Source organism: Cynocephalus volans, chromosome 3 (assembly GCF_027409185.1).
Source record: "Cynocephalus volans isolate mCynVol1 chromosome 3, mCynVol1.pri, whole genome shotgun sequence".
NCBI classification, from domain to species: Eukaryota; Metazoa; Chordata; class Mammalia; order Dermoptera; family Cynocephalidae; genus Cynocephalus; species Cynocephalus volans.
In genome coordinates, this window is record NC_084462.1 from 140,570,729 (window position 1) to 140,584,789 (window position 14,061).

Consider the following 14,061-nt stretch of genomic DNA (forward strand, 5'->3'; position numbering starts at 1 on the left):
AGGCAACTATTCAAATGTGAATTATTGTCATTATGACATTGTTTTCCTCCCCAGCTTGTGGTGAAATGATTAGCGGTCTTTCCTTCTCATCAGGAAAGGGGATGGGGAGAGGAAGGGACAGCCGTGTTTAGAAGTGATGAAATATTTTACAGTACCTGAAACTGATCCATGAATACTTTTATTTTTTTATTGAAACATATTGATTATACATATTTGTGGGGTACAGAGTTGAATATCAATACATGTATATAATTTGTGATTATCAAATCAGGGTAATTAGCATATAGATCTATGAACACTTCTAAGGCATGTTACCTTAGATATGAAGTAGTATCACTGCAGGCATTTTCTATAAAAGTTTAAAGAAACATGGAGAGGTCTAAAGTTAGCTGAGTCAAGCATATACTTCAGTATCCAGTGTGCTCTTGATTAATGAATCTGTAGAGAAAGAAGCTTCTTTAAAATGAGCTATATTAAAACAAACAAATATCCGTATAAGTCTTGCAAAGATGAGCTCCTACTTGCCTGTCATTAGCACCATGTCAGAAATTCCTCAGTGCACAGCTTCCATTCGTCCCCCCCGTAAAGGCAAACAAGATGTGTGTTTAAAGACTATCTCAAACTTTCTACCATCTTACCTTCTCTCTTCCCATCTCTGCCTGGCTGTGGGATCTAGATTAGTGATGTCATCTTTCTGAGTTACATTTCTTCATCTACTAAATCAATGGTTCTCAAAGTGTGGTCCCCCAGACTAACAGCATCAGCATCACCTGAGAGCAGGTTAGAAATGCAGATTCTCAGGCCTCACCCAGACCTACTGACTCTGAAACTCTGGGGGCAGGGGCAGTCTCAGCAAACTCATCTGTTTTAAGAAGCCCTACAGGTGATTTCAATGCACACTAAATTTAAGAACTATTGTTCTCAGATATTGTTATGAACATATTCTCTCACAAACCTCCTCACATGGTGTCCATGGATGGCTAAGCCGTTTTCTCCCCCAGATGTCCAAAGCCCGCAGACTGTCTTTACTCCCCTTCCCTGAAACATGCTAAGGTCTCAAGACTTTTGCCCCTGTTGTTTCTTCTGCCTTGAGCTCTTCCCAATGGTTTTTCACACTTTCAGGTGACCATTGTTCAAAGCAGATGCTTCCTGATATTCTTTATGCCAGAACGCTATGTGCTTGTACTTCCTGCAGAACACTCATTACCCTCTACTATCCTTATATTTGCATGTTTTTGTCTCTCTCTCTCCCCCTTAAAATGTAAGCTCATTAAGTATCAACCGTATCTATTTGCTGTATCCCTAGAACTTAACAGTGTGTGCAGCATGGCCAGAACCGCCTCATAGAATTTTCTGTGATGATGGAAATGTTCAATATGGAAATATGGTATCTATTAGCCACATGTGGTGGCTATTTGGGCACTTGAATCCAGTATGACTAACAAACTGAATTTTAAATTTTAATTTTAACTAAAATTTTATTTATTTAATTATTTTTATTTATTTTTATTTATTTTTACATTGTAGGGAAAATATAGGAAAACGGTCAGAGCCCCTCAGATGTTCAGAATCCTGCCGAGCATTTGATGTAAACATGCACCTGCCCCCAAAGGTTCCTTGGCTATTGACTAATGTAATTTCTCAGGTGCACCCAGGTGTCCTGGGTTATGGACTTAAGTATAAAGGATGAGTGGTTCTGATCCACAGGGTCCCCTGCCCCCAGGGGAGGGGGGCCACGGGGAGACCACTACTGCTGCTGGAGGCTGTTGCTGCCAGGGCCCCTGGGATGCCCCAAAAGACCAACGCTGCTGCTGCTGCTGCTGAGGAATGAGCTCGTGTCATCTGCCAATGGCTCCTGGGATCTTTCCCAATTACCTAGGGTGGACCTGCGTGTGAGGGGTCTATGACCCAGCCTGGCACGTGGGGGGTCTGGTAACCCAATCTGTACAATGGGTTTGAAGGGTCTGAGCCCTAACCCGACAACTGGCATAGCTGTGTGGCTTTGCAAGCCTTCAAATAACCCAAGACCTTGCCTTAGAGACATCCTGACTGAAGTTGAGTGGAGCAGAAAGGTTGAGGCCCATGAGACCTCCCTCATTCCAACAGGGGAGACCAGGGGACTTCTGGCCCCACAGCCCTGGCTTGGGAGCCCGGGGCATTTCCAGCAGCGGTGCAGTGGTCAGTGCTGGGCTGGGTGTGGACATTAGGGGGGCATGGCTGAGACTCTCAGCCTCCCAATGACCTGGCTCAGGGGCTTGGGGTCTTTCCAGTGGTGACTTAGTGGTCATCACTGGGCTGGGTGTAGATGTTAGGGGCGCATGACTGAAGCCCTCAGGACTGCACCACCCCTGCTCAGGAGCCTAAGGTGCTTCCAGCAGTGGATAAGTGGTCATTGCTGGGTTGGATGTGGATGTCGGGGGGTATGTGGCAGAGGCCCATGGCCCTTCCCCCTTCCCAGCTTGGGCGCCCAGGGGGCTTCCGGTCTTTCTAGGTTTTATAGGTGTTCTTTGGTGTTGGTAGACCTTTACTGGTTAATATCAGAACTCTGTCTCTGATCTGTGAGTTTTTTGTTTTACCTTTCAGTTCTGTGTTGGATTATTCTCTATTCCCACCACTTAAACTCTGCACTGGAACTAATTTGTTGTCCTTTGCTTACTTGTAAAATGGGGGAACTTCCTGTGGGGATCAGCACTTGAGCTCTGCGGTTGAGCTAAATCGCTGCTCTGCTGCTGATTCCCTGGGGAAGGCTTTTCGTACAGCTCAGGTTTTAATTGTTGACACTGTAAGCACTACCAGGTCTTGTGAGGTCTGGTACACCTGTGTTGGGTGGAAGCTCTGGTCTGGGCCTGAGTCTTTTCATCAAACTGCACCCCCTGCAGTTCTATAATCCTGACCACTCCACTGAGTGGTCCTGCACTGATTGGAAGGCAGATCAGCTGTCCGTGCTCTAGATAGGAACTATCTTTTCCTTTTCAATGAAATTGTTTTCAAGTTATAGACAAGATACTTGTAGAAAGTTTTAGCTGGGAGGTGGGAAGGAAAAGGTAGAAGTTAGGCATGTTAAAGTGTCCTTGAAGGTAAAACTGAGTTATTCCTTTTATAGGAGGTTTGGGATGGAGGGACCAGAAGGAATGATCCATGATTTCTTCTTACTTCTAATGGATTCTGCTTACAGCCCTGCTTACAACTCTGGAACTGCTGGTGATGGAGGAAACTGAGTCTCCTCTTTAGCAGAGAAAATATGATGAGGTGGAAGGGAAAGAATACAATTGAAAGTACTTGGATTGCAAGTCATTCTAGGAAGTTACTTAACCTCTCTGAGCCTCAACTTACTCATCTATAAAATGGAGATAATGCCCATTTCACGTGGCTAAATATGTCAAGTTCTGAGCATGCAGGATGCATTATCTCCCTTCTTTCATGGCCCAAAATTTAACAAGTCCCAGGAGAAATCTATCCACTGGAAAGGTTTTTTCCTCTCTCTAAAATATCCCCACCACTTGTGTTTTTTGAACAGAAGACAACCTTCATTTCACTTAACTTTATCCTAACCTTGTTTTCCTGTTCCTCTGTATTCAAGACTCTGAGATATATAATTTTACACTTTTGGGAATATTCATCATTATTTTGGTTAGTACTGGACAAATTGAAATACTATAATCCCTTTTATCAGATGTACCGGAATATATTCACAGTCCAAACTTCTTTTTCTTTAAAATAAAATAAAAGATAAGCTACAAATGAGATCCAAAGATCTTCCCATCTGTAAAATTGCTCTATCCTCTGGTTACAGAAATTCTAACAAAGTATGTGGCCTAAATGTGTCATCTTCATTATTAGAAGTATCGTAGTACTAAATTGGGCTCTGATAACCCAAAATATTCCTGCAGTGTAATACCAGATCAGTTTCCTTCCTTGTTTTGTATCCCCAACTCTCTCTCTCCTTCTCCCTCTCCCTCTTTCTCTCTCTATGTATATCTCTCTGTCTCTCTCTCTCTCTGTCTATCTGTCTTAGTCTGGATTCTCCCCAAAACAGAACCTGACACAAAGGTTTAAACACAGTAGTTTGAAAATGTAATCTCGGAGAATGGGAGTATAGGATGGAGGAACAGTGAAGGAGGGAAAGGATTATCAAGGACGCATTATCAAGTTGGCACTCTTACAGGTGAATGACTCCCATGGGATTTCTGAGGAGCCTTATAATTGCAGCTCAAAGCTATCTGCCTGGAAGAGGAAAGAGGAAAGCAGTTATCCATCAATCCTCCATCCCCACTTGGCCTCAAACATGTCCAGTCGCTCATACTTCTAAGTTGTGTGTGGCTGAGTGTTGATCTGGTTCCCATGGTATGGCACCAGGACACTCCCGCATGAGAGAAGTGAGAGCCACATCTCTATGAGACTGCACTCACCCAAAGCTGGCTGACACATGCACAGACCTGGTTGCCACAGTAGTGACATGAGCAAGAATATTTGGAGGTGCACAGGAGGTACAATCCATTTTTAGCACTTGTTTTTTGTGCCCTTTAAATTTAATCAGAATCTCCTTCAACACAGTGGCCAGCCATAGTCTCTCCAGATAATGCAAGAGCATTAGTGGAACAAGTTCCAGTTGCTGCTGCTGCAGCTGATCCCAGGGCCATAATCAAATTCTTCATCTCCCTCCTCTACCACCCATCTTAGACTTCTCTCACCCTTGACCAGAGTCATGCCTGGTCTAGGTTTCTTGCTTCGAGGGTGACTTTGAATATAAGAATTTCAGCACAATCTGCCAATAAAAGTCTTCTGAAACACTGTCATGCAAACCATACAGACCCTCTGGCTTTCACAACATTCCTTGTGTTGATAATTGACTGACCAAAGCCTCTCATTTTCTTTATTTTCATTTTTCAAAACCTCCAAAGCAGCCTAAACACACCAGCCAACTCCACGTATAATTGCCATTGCTCCCATACTGTTTAAGGACTACAGCTACCACACAACCCAATGTTTTGCCTTCTGCCTGCACCTCATCCCAATCCACTGCAGCTAATAGTTTTAGTAACTGAGACACAGCTGGCAAGTGTGACCACTCCATCTACCACCAACAATGGAGTCCTTATTACCTCTGACCAGTGATCTCACTCCAAGATTCCAGTCCCAATTATTGTATCCTGTGTTCTGCTGAAAGCAGAGACTGAGACAAAGTCTTGCACGCAGATAGCAGTGAAACAGGCAAGGAGAGAAAGCCCATGCAAAGTTAAATGTTCAAGGCGGCACTGCAATAGACGACAAGTGCTTGCACCTAAGGAATATTCTGAAGAGCCTCATGAAGTGCAGCCTGGGAACCAGCCTCATGAGCAACTAATAAATTGCAAGAGCATTTATCCATTGGCTTCCATCCCCAGTGATGAAGACCCACCAGGTTAGCTCGCCTGCATTTCCAGTTGTACATGTGTGAGAGCCAACTGAAGCTACGTGGCAACACATGCCACGGCAAACTGGTGGAAGCCTGTGCAGAACTGATTTCTACTGCAGTGAATGGAATGAAAGACAGGATCTGAAGTGATACAAGAAGTGTCTGATACACTCCCTTGGAAAGTCATTAAGTGCCAGTTTGCCCAGGGTCATTCCAGTTTATGCCTGTTGTCCCATCGTAATTATTAATCATGTCCCCTTTTACTCTCAGTTGTGTCCCAGTTTAGACCATAAGGATATAGTCACTTAGCACACTTACACTCTGCCCCCTCCACACACAATGAGAAGCACACACACACACAAAAATTTCCATAGTATAGTTGTTTTTCTTCTTTATTGTTTTTCCTGTGTTTCTGCTGCCCTCTGCTAAAAAGTCTCTGGATAGAAGGCACTTTATCTTTGTCAAGGCAAATGAAGAATGGACCCAAATAAACCACCTTCTACTAAGTCTTAAGCCAAGGAACAGCTCCTGTGTCACACAGATTTTATTTTAATATACTTAATTTAATGAAGTACTGCATTCTGCAAACACAATCTGAACAATAATTCTCCTCTGAGATAGAAAAATCACGTTAAGCAATGCTGAGAACAATGAACTATGTATGGAAGCCTTGTAGATCTAGAAACCAATGTATATGAACATAGGACATTCTTGACTTTAAAAATGTGGCCATTATAATAGGTCAGGCTCTTTTGTGACATTACATAAATATCACATCGCCAATATTTTTTTATTTCAGAACCAAACAAAAGTGCTTATAAACTGTAAAATGATTTTTTACAGTCACTGTGATAAATCTGAATTATCTACTAAGTAATTGCAGACTACTTCTCCGATGAATGACAAAAGCTAACTACAAATGCAATTCTGGGTAATTGGACTGTCCGTTGCAAACTACTTACTGAAGCAGGGCATTTGCATGGACACAGGATGTGACTCAATCATCTCCCCGGCTCCTCACCTTGCAACACTGGGAGGTGGATTATCTGCCCAAAGCCAATGTGCAATGTGAGCTAATATAACAAAAATTAAATACTTTACAAATTGAATCAAAGTCAGGGATAAAGACCACTGCTTTATAGTTTATACAGAATTGAAACAGTCAACAAATCACTTATTACAAGTCTTGTCTAATGTTTCTCTTACCAAGGATAATTATTTATTACAAGTGAGATGTCTGCCATCAGTAGAATCATCAGTGACCTAGAGTGCAAACCTCACTGAGTTTTAATATTTAAGTGGGCTTAACCATGTTAAGCATTGAGCACAGCATTTGGTCCACATCAAGAGAGCTCAATAAGTGTTTGTGATGTTATCGCTAAATAAAAATAAATCTGAATTTCGCTAGATTTTTGAAATTCACATTTTATTATGTAGCATAAAAATAGCCTATTCAACAATTTTCCATAACTAAACTTTAAGACGATCCTCATCATTTACAGTAGAAAATAAATAAGACCCTAATTCATTTATTTTCGATTTTTTTTTTCTAAGCTGTTTTTGATTGACTCCTAACCTTAAGCATGAACACAAATGTGCCTTTAAGAGCATGGTTGTCCCAGTAAAGATTCAGTTTGCTAAATGCTTACCCCATCCTATTTTAATCTTATAACACTTTATGAACAAGAATTTACTTTCACAAAAATAATATTTTTAGAATAAAATTCATTGGGCTTTATCGTGTGCTTTGTAAATTTGCATCCTACTATGTGCAAGAAATTTGGAGAAGTTTAGGCTAGTGGAGATGCTTACAAAGGGTGCGGTCAAAAGGACTGCAGGATTTCATTAACTGTTTTAAAAATACAGTTTTTCTGAAAATACATAGAACTAAGACAATAAAGCATTATTTAGTAAGACATAAATCCTGTCGTGTCATCTTGTCCCCACTTTCACTTGCAGACCCTTCAGTGCTAAAAGGGATGGAGACCTGTAGGATTAAGAGGGTCTAGTGGAGAAGACACAGAGGGGATGTGAAAAGCTGTGACTCCTCTTTTAACATTGGCTTCTACTGTGCGTGAGCTGGGAGAAGATGAAGAAGCCGCTGAGTGGGGAGGCTTCCACCTGCAGTTGAACGGTGCCAGCGAGGACATGTCCAGGTGGGAGGGAAGAAAGCTGCAGGCACTGCCCCCTCCTTCCTCCACACACACTGGCTCCTCTGGCTTGTGCCAAGACAGGGGAACCCCCAACTGGACCTCAGCCAAACCGCAAGCTCCTTCCTCACCTTGCACTGGGGAGGGCATCTGGGAACACCAACATTCTTTGTTATAGATCCTGGGATCACAAGGGTCTCAGACAGCTTCTGGGACAAACCTTCAGCCCCACAGGCACAGAGGCCCTGTGATAGTGACCCTAAGAAGCTTATCTTCTCATATTTTAACATCCTGGAAACAGCAACGCATCTGCAGTCAGTGGCGTCTTAGAGTTGACAGGATTCAGTCCCTTGAATTTTTGAAGTCACCAGGTATTTAGGTTTGATTCTTTTCCATCTCCCTTTGGCAGTGGTCTGATATTTTTTCTGTAAATCCTGGTGTCCTGGCCTGTGTCAAAGCTGTGGGGGAGGAAATGTAGAAGATGCAATTTTTACCAGCAAGGACAGTAAGCCTTTGGCTGGAAGAATGTGATGGAAATAAGTGACCGAGAGTCAAAATACCAGGGACAGACGAGGACTGGGCTACCAGGAGGGGAAAGTTTGATTTTGACTGCTGTGGAAAACAGTCCAGCGGTTTCTCAAACAATCACACAGAGTCACCACATGACCTGGCAATTCCACTGCTAGGTGTAGATCCAAGGGAAATAAATGTACACACACATCCACACTCAGACTCATACATGAGTGTTCACAGAAGCATGATTCACCATAGCCCACGGTGGAAACAACCCAAATGTCTATCAATGGATCAACAAAACGTGGTCCATCCATGAAATGGAATATTATTCAGCCATGAATAGGAATGAAGATCTGAAACACACTACAAGGATAAACCTTGGAAACACTATGGCGAATGCGAGAAGCCAGTCACAAAAGGCCACATATTATACGATCCCATTATATTAACTTCTAGAATATGCAAATCCATAGAAAGTAGATTAGTGATTGCCAGGCACTGTGGGGTGGAGAGGGGAATGGGTATAGGCTTTTTGGGGGGCAATGACTCTACAACTTGGTGAATATACTAAAAATACTGAATTGTATACTTTAAAAGGATGAATTTTATGATATATGAATTATATCTCACTTAAAAAACAATCCTCAATGGAAACAAACAGCAACAAAAAAAACAATGACAGGGAGAAGAAAATAGACATGACAGTGAACATCTGCTCATCTAGCTTTAGCCAAGTGAAATAAAGTGTAGAAAATATGTATGCCTTGTAATAATAAATGACACAGAGATATAAATTAGAGTCAAGGGAGTGGAAGTGAATCAGCCTTTTGTCAATTTTGGTCACTACAGTAGTATTTTCCCAATATTTCTCATAATACTACATATTATCTACTCTTATGACAATCGAGCATTAATATCTAATTATAAAAGCTTGCAATCTTTGCTTTAGGGCAAAGGCAGAGAGAGGAAAGTGTTCTCTAATCCCTCAGGGCCCACAAATATAACATTTGCCATGAATGTTGTATTTATGGACACTTCTTTCAACTATGTTTTCATTTACATCAAATAGAAGTGTCTTGAGGTAACCGGGCAGTCATGGACCATCAAATGCCAAATACGTTTTGTTAATGAGGAAACACAGTTTGTTCATTCAAATGCAACTTCAAGATTTTCACAGCTATTTTTCTTTATTCCTTTTTAAAAACCATAGGAAATTGTAGTTACAGGGAGGTAACAAAATAGTATGTAAATTATAATCTTGATTTGGTATAAAAATAAAAGTGTACATACAACATATCATAAATACACAGAAAAAGAAAGATTAGAAAAATTTAGACCAAAATGTTAACAATGGTTATCTCTGGGAACGGGACTGAAGTGATCATTATTTCTTCTTATGCTTTTCTGCATTTTGTCAGTTCTGTATGGTTGCCATTGAGGCCCTCCAGAATCCAGCCTTGTGTTGATATGGCAACCATAGGAAACTTGCTTTATATTTCTTATGCTGAGGAAGATAAAGTATTTGATCATCATCCATGATAACTGTCAAAGGGCCACAGAAACCACTCAGCGCTGGGACATGGGGCCTGCATTGCTCATGAGATTCTCCAGGCTGCACACCCAAATCCTGACATCATCCTCATACCAGCCTTGAGAGAGAAGCTTCTTGGATTTGTTTTCAGGAAAAACAAGATATTGAGCTCTGGTTCTCATGTCAAAGAATAAGAAACGCTCATATTAGTCTTTACAAATCAAGAGTCAATCAGATCCTAGATAGTAACTCACACCTAGGGTTCAACCAAATTAATGTAATCACCTAAAGGTAATTGAAGAGTTTTCCCAGGTATTTAAGTTTTATCAAAAGTAAAGTTATTTCGTTGGCACCTACTATTAAATGTCACAGAGAATATACATACACTTACATACACTTTGTAAGAAGTTAAAGCTGCCTACACATTTTTGGCAGACTTGCAGGTTATTATTCACAGGCCTGAATATGCTGGGTTAACACAGGGTCAGTCCCTCTGGAAGGCAGGATGCTGGACTCCATGATATCTAGAGGGCCTCCAAATTCCCACGATCCTGGTTGACTTCTCCTCACCTCCACATCTACCCAATCCCCAAGTGCCACAGTTTACCCCTCCTGAACACCTCCAGAACCTGTCCTCCCCTCTACATTCATTCCTGCAAGCTTGGTCCTGGCCACACCATCTCTCACCTAAATTGCTGCTCTAGCCTTGACCTTAACTGGTGTCCCCGACTCCAGACTTTTACCTTCCCAATTCAGTCTTCCTATGAACCCAGGCCTGATCATGTCACTTTTCAGCATAACAGCCTTCCATGATTTCTCAATATAAATGTCCTAATTCCTTGACATGACCTAGACAACCCTTCGGGTTCAGGCTCATATTTCACACCGCATGCATGCTCCTCCCCAACCCCCTCCCTCACTCCCCTAGAAGACCCAGCACTCTGGCCATGCTAACTACCGATCTCTCACCCCCAGCTTTTGCACATGTGCTTCCCCTCACTAAAACACACATCACATTCTCTCCGTTACCTGAATAAACCCTACTCTTCCTTCTGGCCTCAGGTTTGATGTTACTTGCTCTTGAGAAACACCCCCAATCTTCTTGGTAGGGTTAGCTGCTCCTTCTCTGGACCCCATAGTGTCCCTGCGATGAAATTGCCCATTTACTCTCTCCCTACTAGTCCATAAGCTCTTTCTGGTCATGGACTATGTCTTGCTCCCCTTGCTCCCCTCACTTAACACTCTGCCTGACATAAAAATGGCATCCGATGAATACTGATTCAGGAAGAAGCAAAAGTATCAAGTGACCTTGGTTTACCAAAGGCAGAATCTCTAGTCATTCTCACTCCCCTTGACACAGGCCGTTGGGATCTGATCGGTTCATTTACAAAACCATTTCAGATTTCCCCATTCCTTTATCTCTTACATAAAGAAGAAAATTAGGAAAAATGATCATGGGAGGTTTTGTATCGATATTCCTTTTGGAAGACTGTGCTTATACTTTGCTATTTTAGTGTATTTTAGTCTGTCTGGGGTGTATTTTAGTCTGTCTGGTCGCAAAGAAATCTGAAACTACATAAACACTGTGGCCATGCTGCAAGACATAAAACTGGAGAAATGTTTCAAGTGCTGTTGGTCCTGTCCTTTATTTCACTGCTAATTAGGAAGAACATATTAAAATGCCCATGACACTGATTAATAAAAACCTCAGTTTCCGGAACTGACAGCAAGTTTATTCTTTTGAGACTGGAGCAGATGATCTCTCTGAATCCACGTGGGCGCCCACGTCGCCTGCCCCTTTGCTTGCACTCTGGTCCTATGGCTCTGAACTTTGAGAAGAAAGATAAGACGGGTTTTCACCCTACAGATAATTCTTCTGTTTACACTTCTTCCCAGTTCCTCCATCCTCATCCTACAAAAGATTACACCTCCCAGCAACATCAGTCTTGAACTTCACATTTGGAGGCTGCAATCGCAGCATGAGAATTTATACTGTATATTACAAATTACTAATGATTCTCACTTGTATTACTTCTCCTGCTGCTTTTTGAGGAGGGAAAATAAGATCTTTGTTTTACTAGATGGAAGATTTGAGAGTTTTTTACCCCAGTATTTTTCTCTGCTTTGAAGCAAAGTAGAACAAGGGAGCAAATGATAGATGATTTGTTTCTTTGTGCTTTTGCTATTTCCTGGGTGAGATTAATTTCTTTCTTCCTTCCTTCCTTTTCCTTCATTCCTTTCTCCCTTCTTTCCTTTCTCTCTTTATCCTATATGCACATAATAGAAATTTGGGTTAATTAATAGAGTTAGGTATACCTATTGCCCCAAATAGGATACTCCTAATGCATTTATTTAAGAGTGGCTTGCAAAATAAATGCTCGTTATTTTTTCTACACATAGAAATTAAGCAACAGAATTGCTTCCAGCTTTGTTGACTGCCAAAGTTTATAATTATTATAACAACATAGTTAGATGTCTCTCCTCAGTCCATCCCCAACTTATCAGTCTTATAGCTACTCCAAAAAAGAGGTGTGTGTCTGATGGGGGGATGCTAAATGTGCAAATATGGGACTTGCCTTAAGTCAGTGCTATTATTTTGCTTTCAAATTATTTCCTATTTCTACAAATTTGTATTCAGTCATTTGGAGTCTGTAATTAAGAAAGATATTTAACTGAGTCTAAGCTCATTTAAAGTAACCAAGCACTTTCACATCCTCATGCATCTTGGACTTCAATCCCATCCCAACCATACTTATTCTACCGAGTGTGGGATGATTTTCTTTGAAGAGGATGGAAGCAAAGTAGATTTGTGTAGCTCTATGGTCCCTTCCCCGCTAATGATCTTTCTCATTTGCATTCTTCTCCTTGCTTGTCTTTATTATTTTTCCAAATATCCATCCATTCAGAACTTTGGCCTTCTCTAGCACAGTCTAATGTTTTGTGCCATTTTTATATCTGCCTTGTATTATGATTTTTCTTCCATCTTCTTCTGCCCATATTTCTCTCCTTGTAATCATACCTTCACCCTAAATAGGAGAGATTTTTTTCTTCTTCAGTTGTAATCATGCCTCTTCAGATTTCTACATCGTCATAACAAAACCTGTCTTGCCAAAAGGCCACATAGCTATAACCTTGCACTAAGTAATATATCTTGTTTCTAAAAGCAGTTTTTTGGCAGCTAGTGGGAACATCAATTATTCATAACCACAGAAATCACAATGCCTGTGGATGATTTGATTCTTCTCCTCCAAGCTGTGAATGGGATTTCAAGTAAGGTGTTTCACTTGGACTCCCACAGGAAGATGTCTGAAGGCACACGTAGGAGGAGGCACTAGATATTCAGAATGCTTCGTATTGCTCTATATCACTTTTATTTTTTTGATGGCAGGTCTGCGACATCCTCAGATCATTAATGACTACTGTCCTAAATTATTTGTCTCAACCTACTTTGTTCATCTCACATGAATTTGCTACTGACCATCCTGGTTTCATAGCTTATTAGCTGTTCTCCTGGCTACAGCTTGCCTCACTCTTTATACCTATGTGCAGCCCTTTTTTTCAGCTATTGACTCTTCTGCTGGTCAGTTATGTGAATTCTTTCTCTAGTCATGCAACCTTGAGTGAACATCCTTCCAGCCTGGTCCAGCCCCCAGTATGACTTGCCTTTTTTTTTTTTTTTTAGTTGTACATATCTTTGGGGTACAGCATCAATCATCAATATCAGTGTGCAACATGTAATGTTCAAATCAGGACAATCAGCACATTACACAATGCAATCAATCCTTGTGGCCCTCCATCAACTCCTCCCCCCGACCCCCTCCACCCACGGCAAGCCCAGCTCTGTTCCCTTCTCCCAAAAAGTCCAACATATTATTGTGAATGATGCATCCATTTTCCTCCTTTATTTATTTGTTCATTCATTCATCTATATTTTTATTAGCTCCCACATACAAGTGAGGTCATGTGGTATTTCTCTTTCTGTGCCTGGCTTATTTCACTTAATATAATTTTCTCTAAGTTCATCCAGATGGCTGTAAATGGTAGTATTTCATTCTTTTTATGGCAGAATAGTATTCCATTGTATAAATATACCACATTTTCCTTATCCAGTCATCTGATGATGGGCATTTAGGTTGGTTCTAACTCTTGGCTATTGTAAACAGAGCTGCAATATACATGGGAGTACAAGTGTCCCTTTGACTTGATGATTTCCATTCCTTTGGGTATATACCCAGCAGTGGGATTACTGGATCATATGGCAGTTCTATCTGTAGTTGTTTGAGGAACCTGCATACCAATGGCTGCACCATTTTGCAGTCCCACCGTGCAGGAGAGTTCCGCTTTCTTTACATCCTCACCAGCATTTGTAATTCTCTGTCTTTTTAATAATAGCCAGCCAGTCTAACAGGAGGGAGATGATATCTCAATGTGGTTTTGATTTTCATTTCCCAGATGCTGAGTGATGTTGA